The sequence below is a fragment of the Peromyscus leucopus genome, chromosome 18, assembly GCF_004664715.2.
Source record: "Peromyscus leucopus breed LL Stock chromosome 18, UCI_PerLeu_2.1, whole genome shotgun sequence".
Taxonomy (NCBI): Eukaryota; Metazoa; Chordata; class Mammalia; order Rodentia; family Cricetidae; genus Peromyscus; species Peromyscus leucopus.
In genome coordinates this window covers 35,412,160-35,421,316 of record NC_051078.1, presented here as the reverse complement: position 1 = coordinate 35,421,316, position 9,157 = coordinate 35,412,160, and the positions used below count along the sequence as shown (strand labels likewise).

The 9,157-nt window shown below is 46.3% G+C and overlaps 1 protein-coding gene across 3 annotated transcripts in view; it reads left to right on the top strand.

Annotated features, from left to right (window-relative positions):
• Positions 1–1,410: 1,410 nt before the first annotated feature.
• Nr2c1 (nuclear receptor subfamily 2 group C member 1) overlaps positions 1,411–9,157 on the top strand; it is a 49,580-nt gene continuing 41,833 nt past the window's right edge. Inside the window, exon 1 of one of the 3 annotated variants that reach the window (XM_037196810.1) lies at positions 1,411–1,522. The gene's annotated coding sequence lies outside the window, so the exon portion shown is untranslated. Of the gene's footprint in view, positions 1,523–1,823; positions 2,630–5,873; positions 5,893–9,157 lie in introns of those variants that run through there. The other 2 variants (XM_028880249.2, XM_037196811.1) reach the window with 2 other exon arrangements.

The following is a 9,157-nucleotide window of genomic DNA, read 5'->3' as shown; positions in this document are numbered from 1 at the left end:
ATTTTTGCCTCAGCTTGTTCTCATAGTGCTGGGAGGCTGTATGTGACTGGGTTCTACCCAGACTGCTTAGCACTCTAAACTAATCTGAGAGAGTGCTTATAAAACAAAGTCAAGTTTTCCAGAGATTAAAGACATCTATCCCAAACTGATTAGGTTGCTTATTATTACTCAAAACGTCCTTTCAGGGACTGGAGAGATGGCTCAACAGTTAAGAGCACTAGCTGCTCTTTTCTAGGACCCAGAGTCAGTTAATTTCAGATCCACAGGATCTCCACGGCCTCCAGGCACACTTGGGGTGCACAGGCATACGGTGCGGGTAAAACACCCATATAAATAAACTTCAAGGGCTGGAGAGATGGCTCAGAGGTTAAGAGCACTGACTGCTCTTCCAGAGGTCCTTAGTTCAATTCCCAGCAACCACATGGTGGCTCACAACCATCTGTACTGAGATCTGGCGCCCTCTTCTGTATACATAATAAATAAATCTTAAAAAATAAAAAAATAAAAAAAAATAAACTTCAAAAATCCTACAGCACTGAAGAGGAAAGGCAGGTTGGTCACGAGTTAAAAGACATGTCTGGGTCCAACAGGCCTGTTTTTCTTCTTTCTTTTAAGATTTTTTTTTGCTTTAAGCCGGGCGGTGGTGGCGCACGCCTTTAATCTCAGCACTCACGAGGCAGAGGCGGGCGGATTTCTGTGAGTTTAAGGCCAACCTGGTCTATAAAGCAAGTTCCAGGACAGGCTCCAAAGCTACATAAAGGAACCAAATAAATAAATAAATAAATAAATAAATAAATAAATAAATAGATAGATAGATAGATAGATAGATAAATAAATAAATAATTTTTTTTGCTTTAAGTGTAGTGTGTTTGGCCTGCACACGTGTTTATGCACCAGAAGAGGGCACCAAATCCAATGGAACCACAAGGTGGTGTGACCCGTCCTGTGGGTGCTGGGAATCAAACTGAGTTCCCTTGGAGGAGCCACAAGTACCCTTCACCACTGAGCCATCCACCCGGCCCTCGGTAGTCGTTTCTGTCTAAGGATGTGAGTTTGGGTACGTGCCCAACACGGGTTGCAAGGAGTTGCAGGTTGACGCTCACACTCGATGCTGCTGCTCCAGCTCCCAGGACGTCGGACCTGACAGCCTGACCCGCGGCGGCGGCGGCGGCGGTGCCCCTCCACACCTGCAGGGGGCAATCGACTTCCAGCCCGGCCGCCGGGCCGCCGGGGGGCCCCTCGGCTTCACCCAGGGAACGTCACCGCGGCCGGCCGCGGCTCCACCGCGCCACCGCGCAGGCGCCGAGAGCCCCGCGCCGCGCCGAGCCCGGGGAGGGGTCACGAACTCTGACCTCCCCACCCCCCCACCCCACCCCCAAGTCTTCCCAAACCCGGAAAGCTCCCCTCGTCCGTCCCGTTCCCTCCTCCCCCGCCCGTCCCCCGCTCTCCCCGGTCTCGGCCTCGGGTTCCCCCCGCCGTCGCGTCAGCTCTCTCCAGCCCAGCGGCCGCCGCGGCTGCAGGGGTAAGTCGGCTGCGGGACGGCTCAACCGCCGAGCGAGCGCCCCGGTTCCCCCCACCCCGAGCCCCCCAGGAGGGAGCCGGCGGAGCTGCCCGACGCCGCGGGAGGCCGGCGGCGGGCGGGCACGGTGACCTTTCACCCGCGGGGAACGCTTCCGTCTCGGCGCCGCTTCCTCCGCCGCCGCCCCGGGGCTGCGCGCGGGGTGGGTGCTGGGCAGGGAGCGGCGGCGGCGGCGGCGCGGACCCCGGGGCCACAGGAAGGGGTGTCGGCCGGCCGTGTGCCCGCCCTGGGCTCGCTCGCTCGCTCTCTCCTTCCACCCCGAGGACGAGCCGCCGCCGCCGCTGCGATCGGGTCCAGGAGGGAAGGTGGCCCACGGTGTCGCCTGCACCGACCGGGCACATCGCGGTCCCTGTCCCCCCCACTCCACCCCCCGGGAGCCCTTTTGTTAAGAGCCCTGCCTGCCTCCAGCTCCTGCAGATGGCATCCCCACCCCCGTGAGGGGCAGGGAAGTGCCAGGTTGTCCCTCACCCTGTAGTAAGTGGGGTCGCCCTGAGTTGGAAAAGACAAGCAAAGAGGACGTGAAGTTAAGTCCTTGTAGGGCTTTCCCCGCCCCCCTGGAAGTTTTAAGTCTGCCTTAGACTTTGAGGGAGAGGTGTTTGTTTGTGTGTGTGTGTGTGTGTGTGTGTGTGTGTGTGTGTGTTTGTTTAACAGTGTCTGCTTGTTTACCCGGCTGGATAATTGTGTTTAAACTTTGTGTGTCCGCTTTGGTAAACTTGGAAAGCGATTAGTGATCTGTTCTAGTCACTCGGCTAAGATGAGAAGGAAATCGTTTTTGGGAGGGTGTTTTGAGGAATTGTAAGTTTTGGGGGGACAGACATTGAAGTAAATTAAGCAAGATTCCAGGAAGGTGAGAGAAGTGGGAATTTATTGTGGACCATTTAATATATGGATGAATACCTGGGTGACCCGTAGGAGCCGGGCTGGTGAAGGACGCCTGTAATCCTAGTCCTCTGGAGGCTAGGACATCAAAAATGGCTTGGTGTTCCAGTCCAGACTGGCTTAGAAGTTATGTATCCACACCCCAGGAGACCTGTGGAAGATAAAGGAAAGGTAGTGAGTGTCCTTTGTATCACTGTGTCCGGTAACCTTTTGGTATGCATCTTGAACCTTTGGATACAATGTAACCTTCCCAGTTGTGGTCATTGTGGTCGAAGGGTGGAGGTAACCAAAGGTCAGATGTCCAGGTCAGAGCTTTGTATAGCTTCCTTCAGAGCCTAACCCTGTTTTCAAAAGCTGTTTTCATGTTGCTTCCATTGCCATTAATGAAGATACCTGTGTATCTGTTAACAAAACAAAACCACCCATGGTGCCAATAAATGTAACTGGTTTCATCATTCAGTGTAATATAATTGAACGGTTTTGAAGGAGGCAATTCCATGGCAACAAACCCTAAATATCTACTGTGGGTGCGATGGAGTCTGTAGTTCCTACCCCAGTGAGAGCTAAGACAAACACCATACAATAAGTAGCACCATAAGAACCTCTGTGTGTCCGCGCGTGTGTACACACACACACACACACACACACACACACACACACACAATCTTTTCAAACCATCTCTAGAAAAATGGGCCTCTGTTCAAAATTTTTAGGAATTAATACAAGTCTGTTCTTGAATCCCAGTCAACTCTTCCTGTATACAATGTACACTGGATCATTCAAAAATAATGTGTAAAATGGAATTTGAACTGGGTCTCAGAGGTGAAGTAGGGGATTGAAATGGGGTATTGAAGGTGTTGCTTTCCATGATTTCTGTTCAGTATGATAAACTGCTAAAATTTTACCTCAGGAATTCCTAAGTAGGGAATCCCTTGCACTGACTTTGTGCTTTGTAAAGCTCTTGACATTTAGCGTATAGCACTGGGAGGTGAAGGAATATGAACTTGTGATTTTCTGAGGAGGGCAATCTCCATCAGATTTTCAGAAAAAAAATTATACATATGCGTGTTTTGCCTGCATGCGTGTATCAAGGGTGTACAGTGCCCTCGGGGGCCAGAAGAGGTGCTAGATCTTCTGGAGCTGTGGTTACGGGGCTAGTGAGCCACCATGTGGGGGGAGGAACCGAACTTGGGTCTTTTGAGTCTTTTGAAGGGCAAGTGCTCTTAACCCTTGAGCCATCCATATTCTCTGCCTGAGGAGGTTATTTTTCATTATAAAATCATCTCTACTATAAACATCTCTAAAGAACTAATTTTCACCCTGTTTCCTCATGTTAGCTTTTTAAGTAAAAGTTTCAATTTTATCTTTTAACATAAATACATTCCAGTTACTTCCTTGAAGCAACATTGAATTTTTCAAAAAAAAAAAAAACCTGACAACTGGTTTTTTTTGTTTTTTTTTTTTTAATTTTAACTCCTAATGGAAGCTTTGCATGCTTTGAGATTCTCTGTGGTGAAGATCTTACCAGTGTTCTTGGTTGTAAGGGGTTTATTTATCCATTCGTCAAGTTGATTTTGTTTCCTGTTTCTATTCATCAATTGATAATTCTGATTATTCCTGTATTGTGATAAACAATGCTGCTATGATCATTCTGTACACAGTTTTTGTATACATGCATATTTTAATTTGTTTCAGATGTGCATTGAGGAGTGGAGTTATATTTTAACTTTCTAGTCTATAGAGAAAACTTTTTTTTTTTTTTTTTCCCGAGACAGGGTTTCCCTGTGTAGCTTTGGCACCTTTCCTGGAACTCATTCTGTAGCTCAGGCTGGCCTCGAACTCACAGAGATCCGCCTGCCTCTGCCTCCCGAGTGCTGGGACCAAAGGTGTGCGCCACCACCGCCCGGCCTGACAACTGTTTTGAGATCCATAAATCACTATGAAAAAAAATAAACCAAATCAGATTTATGCTCCATCCAAGACATGACTTTATTCACTTTCATTGACCTTTGAACTTACCTGTCTTGAGAGCCACCTCTGGGTGCCGAGAAGCTCTGTAAGCAGAGCTTGTTTGCCATGCTAGAAAACAGCCCAGAGCACAGCTCTTGAATGAACAGTCCTGCCCTCAACAACTGCTTCCATGCCTTTTGGGGACAGGTGCCTCCTGGTGGGTCATTCAGTGAGTGAAAGTACGCTAGATACTATCCAGCCTGTCTGCGCTTCCACAGGGCAGCCAAACAGTTTTTCAAATATGCTTCCTTCCTAAACATATTTTTTTTTTTTGGTTTTTCGAGACAGGGTTTCTCTGTGTAGCTTTGCGCCTTTCCTGGAACTCACTTGGTAGCCCAGGCTGGCCTCGAACTCACAGAGATCCGCCTGGCTCTGCCTCCCGAGTGCTGGGATTAAAGGCGTGCGCCACCACCGCCCGGCCCCCTAAACATATCTTAAAGGAAATACTATACCGTGTTAGAAATCCTGGTTGTAACATCTAGCTGAGTTACAAACTTCGACTTTCCTTAAACTTGGTAATAAACTGCTGGAATTGGTCACATTAATTCTGGAAATTCTGTTGGAAAGAGGACCTTTCGGTAAAGAAACTTTGTGAATTTCATCACTAGCTCTGTTCCTTTAGAGGGCCCTGACTAATGAATCCCTTTCCCCATGAGCCGCTGCTAACATTTTAATGGTAACACACATACCCACTGTGTATGTAACACACACACACACACACACACACACACACACACACACACAGTTTTTGCAAGTAAATAAAAGTCTTTGTAGAGTACAAATAAATGCTTTTCACTGACAGTAACAAACAGCTTTTTCTCTCCCTTTATTTGAAGAACTTTAAGAAACATTCAAATTATTCTTTTGGTTTTATTGCAGTGTGTTGCATGTTTCTGCAGCCAGATCCTCATTAAAAATCAGGCTGGGGGATTATTGATTTTTCTCATCATCATGATTATTAGAAATAAATCTGTATTGCAAAGATGATTTGACTTACTTTTTTCTTGTCAATTTTGGTATTCTACAACCTGCCGAGGAAGAGTTAGACAGTTACCCATAACTGAAAAATAAAAACAGGTTTGTCCTAAAATACAAATGGATATTCCTTATATTTTTTAAAATAAAAAGTTTAGTTTGTGAAATTACACTTGTGGTTCATTTTTTAAAATGCTGCTTATAGCTGGGCAGTGGTAGTACATACCCTTAATCCCAGCACTCGGGAGGCAGAGGCAGGTGGATCTCTTAGTTTGAGGCCAGCCTATAAGGTGGGGCCAAGACAGGAGCCCTTAAGACCCGAGATCCAGGTGTGCCGGCTCTTGGTTCCTGGATCCTGGACGCTGGAGGTAGACCAAGCAGAGTTCTCCAGAGAACACCGCTGGACTTGGCTACGCCTTTCCTGGACCCTGTAACCTATCCCTTCACTTGTAAGTTATCCCACTAAATAAACTCCCTTTTAACTACATGGAGTGACCTTAATACTACAGCTAATAGGCAGAGACAGGCAGATCTCTGAGTTGAAAACAAACAGCCTGGTTTACAGAGTGAGTTAGTTCTAGGACAGCCAGGACTACACAGAGAAACCTTGTCTTCAGAAACAAAAACAGCTTTTAATTTGGGGGTTCATAGTTCCAGAGGGCTAAAGTCCATGACCATCCTGAAGGGAAGCATGGCAGGCATGATGTTGGGGCAGTAACAGAGTTTACATGTTGAGACAGCAACCAAAAGACAGAGAGAGAGAGAGAGAGAGAGAGAGAGAGAGAGAGAGAGAGAGAGAGAGAGAGAGAGAGAGAGAGAGCGCGCACGCACATCAGGGAAATTGCATGGACTTTTGAAACCTCAAAACCCACCCCAGAGACTCATCTCCCCCAGCAAGGTCATATCTGCTCATCTTTCCCAAACAGTTCCACCAACTGGGGACCAAGTATTCAAACATAGGAGCCTATGGGGCCCTTCCCCTTCAAACCACCACAGTACTAATTTGATAATTAGATGCTGAGGAAAGATGGTAGGAAAATATTAGGAAATCTTTTTTAGAATAATTACAAATAATTACGTAACCATTTTATATAATTAAACTGTTATGTTTCTGTAGGAACAGAAATGTTTGTTCCAGGGAAAAGAACTTTAGAGCACCCAGTATTCTGAGCTGAGGTGTTTCAGGCAGAGTTCATGGTGTCATAGGTCACAAAAGCATGCACAGTACAAACTGCACGTGTTCAGTGTTTAAAACAAAGTCCCAGAGACGTGGCTCCATATGACTTGGGCGGACCTGTGCTGCCAGCAGCGCCTTGGATTAACTGTGTATTTGATTTTGCGTTAATGTTCCGTCATCACACATTTAAAACCCTCTTACTGTTGCCAGATTTGTGGTGACTCCTATGTGACCCTTGTGTGATCTTGTACAGGATAGAGATCCATAGGTTAGGAAACTGAGGGTTTCTGTTAATCCAACCATTTATATGGAAAGGATGAAGAGAGAAGGTCAGGGAGATTACGAGAGAGATCAAGGTTAATAGCAGTAACGGACTGGAGCATCCTTGTGCTTTTGAAGTTTGATTGTATTTAATCTATATGGGTGTTTTACCTGTGTGGATGGATGTCTGTGTTCTATGTTCATGCTTCATGACATACAGAGATCAGAAGAGGGTGTTGAATCCCCTGGAACTGGAGTTATAGACAATTGTGAGCCACCAAGTGGGTGCTGGGAATCAAGGCCAGGTTCTCTGGAAAAGTAGCCATAGCTCTCAACCACTGAGTCTCCTCTCCAGCCCTCCTCCTCCTCCTATTTTTTGCTTTCTACCTCAGGCTAAGAAAAATACATAACCCTCCAATGACTAATTTAGTTGTCTCTTCTATAAGATTTTGTTAAGTCTTCCTTTTTGTTCATTCTGCTAATGGAATGCTTATTGCATCACGAGCTGAAGACCATCAGCTACAGGTGTATTTTCACTTATGTCGACTCTTTAACTTCTCAGAGAGTTGATGGTCTTATTTCTGAAGAAGCAGCCTCATGCTAATAATAAGGACATTATATAATAAACTGTGCATTTAGTAGCTATTACAATGAAGATTGCAACTCTGAATTCTAGCACTCTGTAATAGGCTGACCATGAACTTGAAACTCTGACTCGGCCTTAGTGCTGAGAATAAGTAGTTTAATTCCTTTGCTGTACAGTGGCAAATTACTTCTCTGGTGGAAGGTAGAATAGTTTAAACTGTCAGCCGTCTGTAGAATATGTTGACACTTGCCTGTAATCCCAGCACTTAGGTAGTAGCAGGGGGTTAGGAGTTCATGGTCATACTCAGCTACATAGCAAGTTCAAAGCCACCCATGGCTCCCTGTGACCCTACCTTTTAAAACTAGAGTCTGGAGAGATGGCTCAGCAGTTAAGAGCACTGGCTGCTTTCCCAGGGGAGCCGAGTTCAGTTCCCAGCACCCACACTGGACAGCTCAATGCTGCCTTTAACTCCATCTTCAAGGTATCCAATACCTTCTTCTGGCCTTCTGACATCTGTATTCCTGAGCACAAACCTATGCACATAATAAAAAAAATAAAAATTTTAAAGAAGAAAAATGCCTGTTTTGTCTCATTTATTATATAGGCTTGATCATATACATTGATCAGTGATTGTGTGACATTCAGAGTGAAGAGAAAAAGCCATTATCAAGGATGGGGAAGCCTGGTAAACTGCAAGAATTAGTAGTCTGGACAGCTAGAATGTAGAGTTTAGCAAATGGCAGCCCAAATCCCATAGAGAAAGGCCAGCCTGGGGTGAATATTGAGAAGCTAGGTAATGGTAAATCTGCTTGTTTGGTCTTTTGCAAAATAATTGGGCCTGGGGAGATGATGGCTTGTAGGCAGAGACAGGGGCATTACTGGGACTTGCTGCCTTCTAGCCTAGCCAAGAAAACATGAACCCCAGCTTCAAGGAGAGACCCCTCTTCAAAGGAATAATCAGAGCAATGGTGGAGGACACGCATGCCCTCTTCTGGCCTCCACACACGCACATGTTCACGCACACAGTCACGCACAAATAAATTTTTTTGAAGTTGTAATTAGATGAATCATAATGGACTTTGACATCCGATACTTGACTAGATGGTTATAATTTGGTCATCCTCAAGGACAAGAAAGGGACAACACTTGGTGTGAACCTCAGTAGGTGGTGGTATTGAAACAAGTCACCAGATGACAATAATGAAGTCATCGGAAGCTGAACTTGAAAGGGAGAGCTCTTCTTGGTCTGTATGCTCGCCGCTTTGGTGTTTCTGGGAACTGAGCTCGGGCCTCTCCGGGCACGCCAGGCCAGCGTTCTACTGTGGACGCTCTCCAGCTTAATCATGTTTGTGTGAAGGTAGACAAGTTACGGTTTAGAACGGCAGACTTCGAAGTGGCAGCAGGAAGGAGAGCAAACAGCTTGTCCAGGGGCTAGAACATTGGCAGTGTCCTGGTGATCTCTGTGCGTTATTTGTTACAGCTTGGCCCTTCCAGCCATGGGCTTCTTACCGTGTTTACAGTACTAAACATGGATTCCCTCTCGTGAAGCAGGCCTCAGATCATAGCAGAGAGCACTTGGTTACCGCCGTGACAGATTTGCCACGGTTGTGTGTCCCGATGGGGACATTTTAATGATCAGATCAGTAATGTCACATCTCAAACCCTACCCCTGAGTAAGACTACAGGTAAC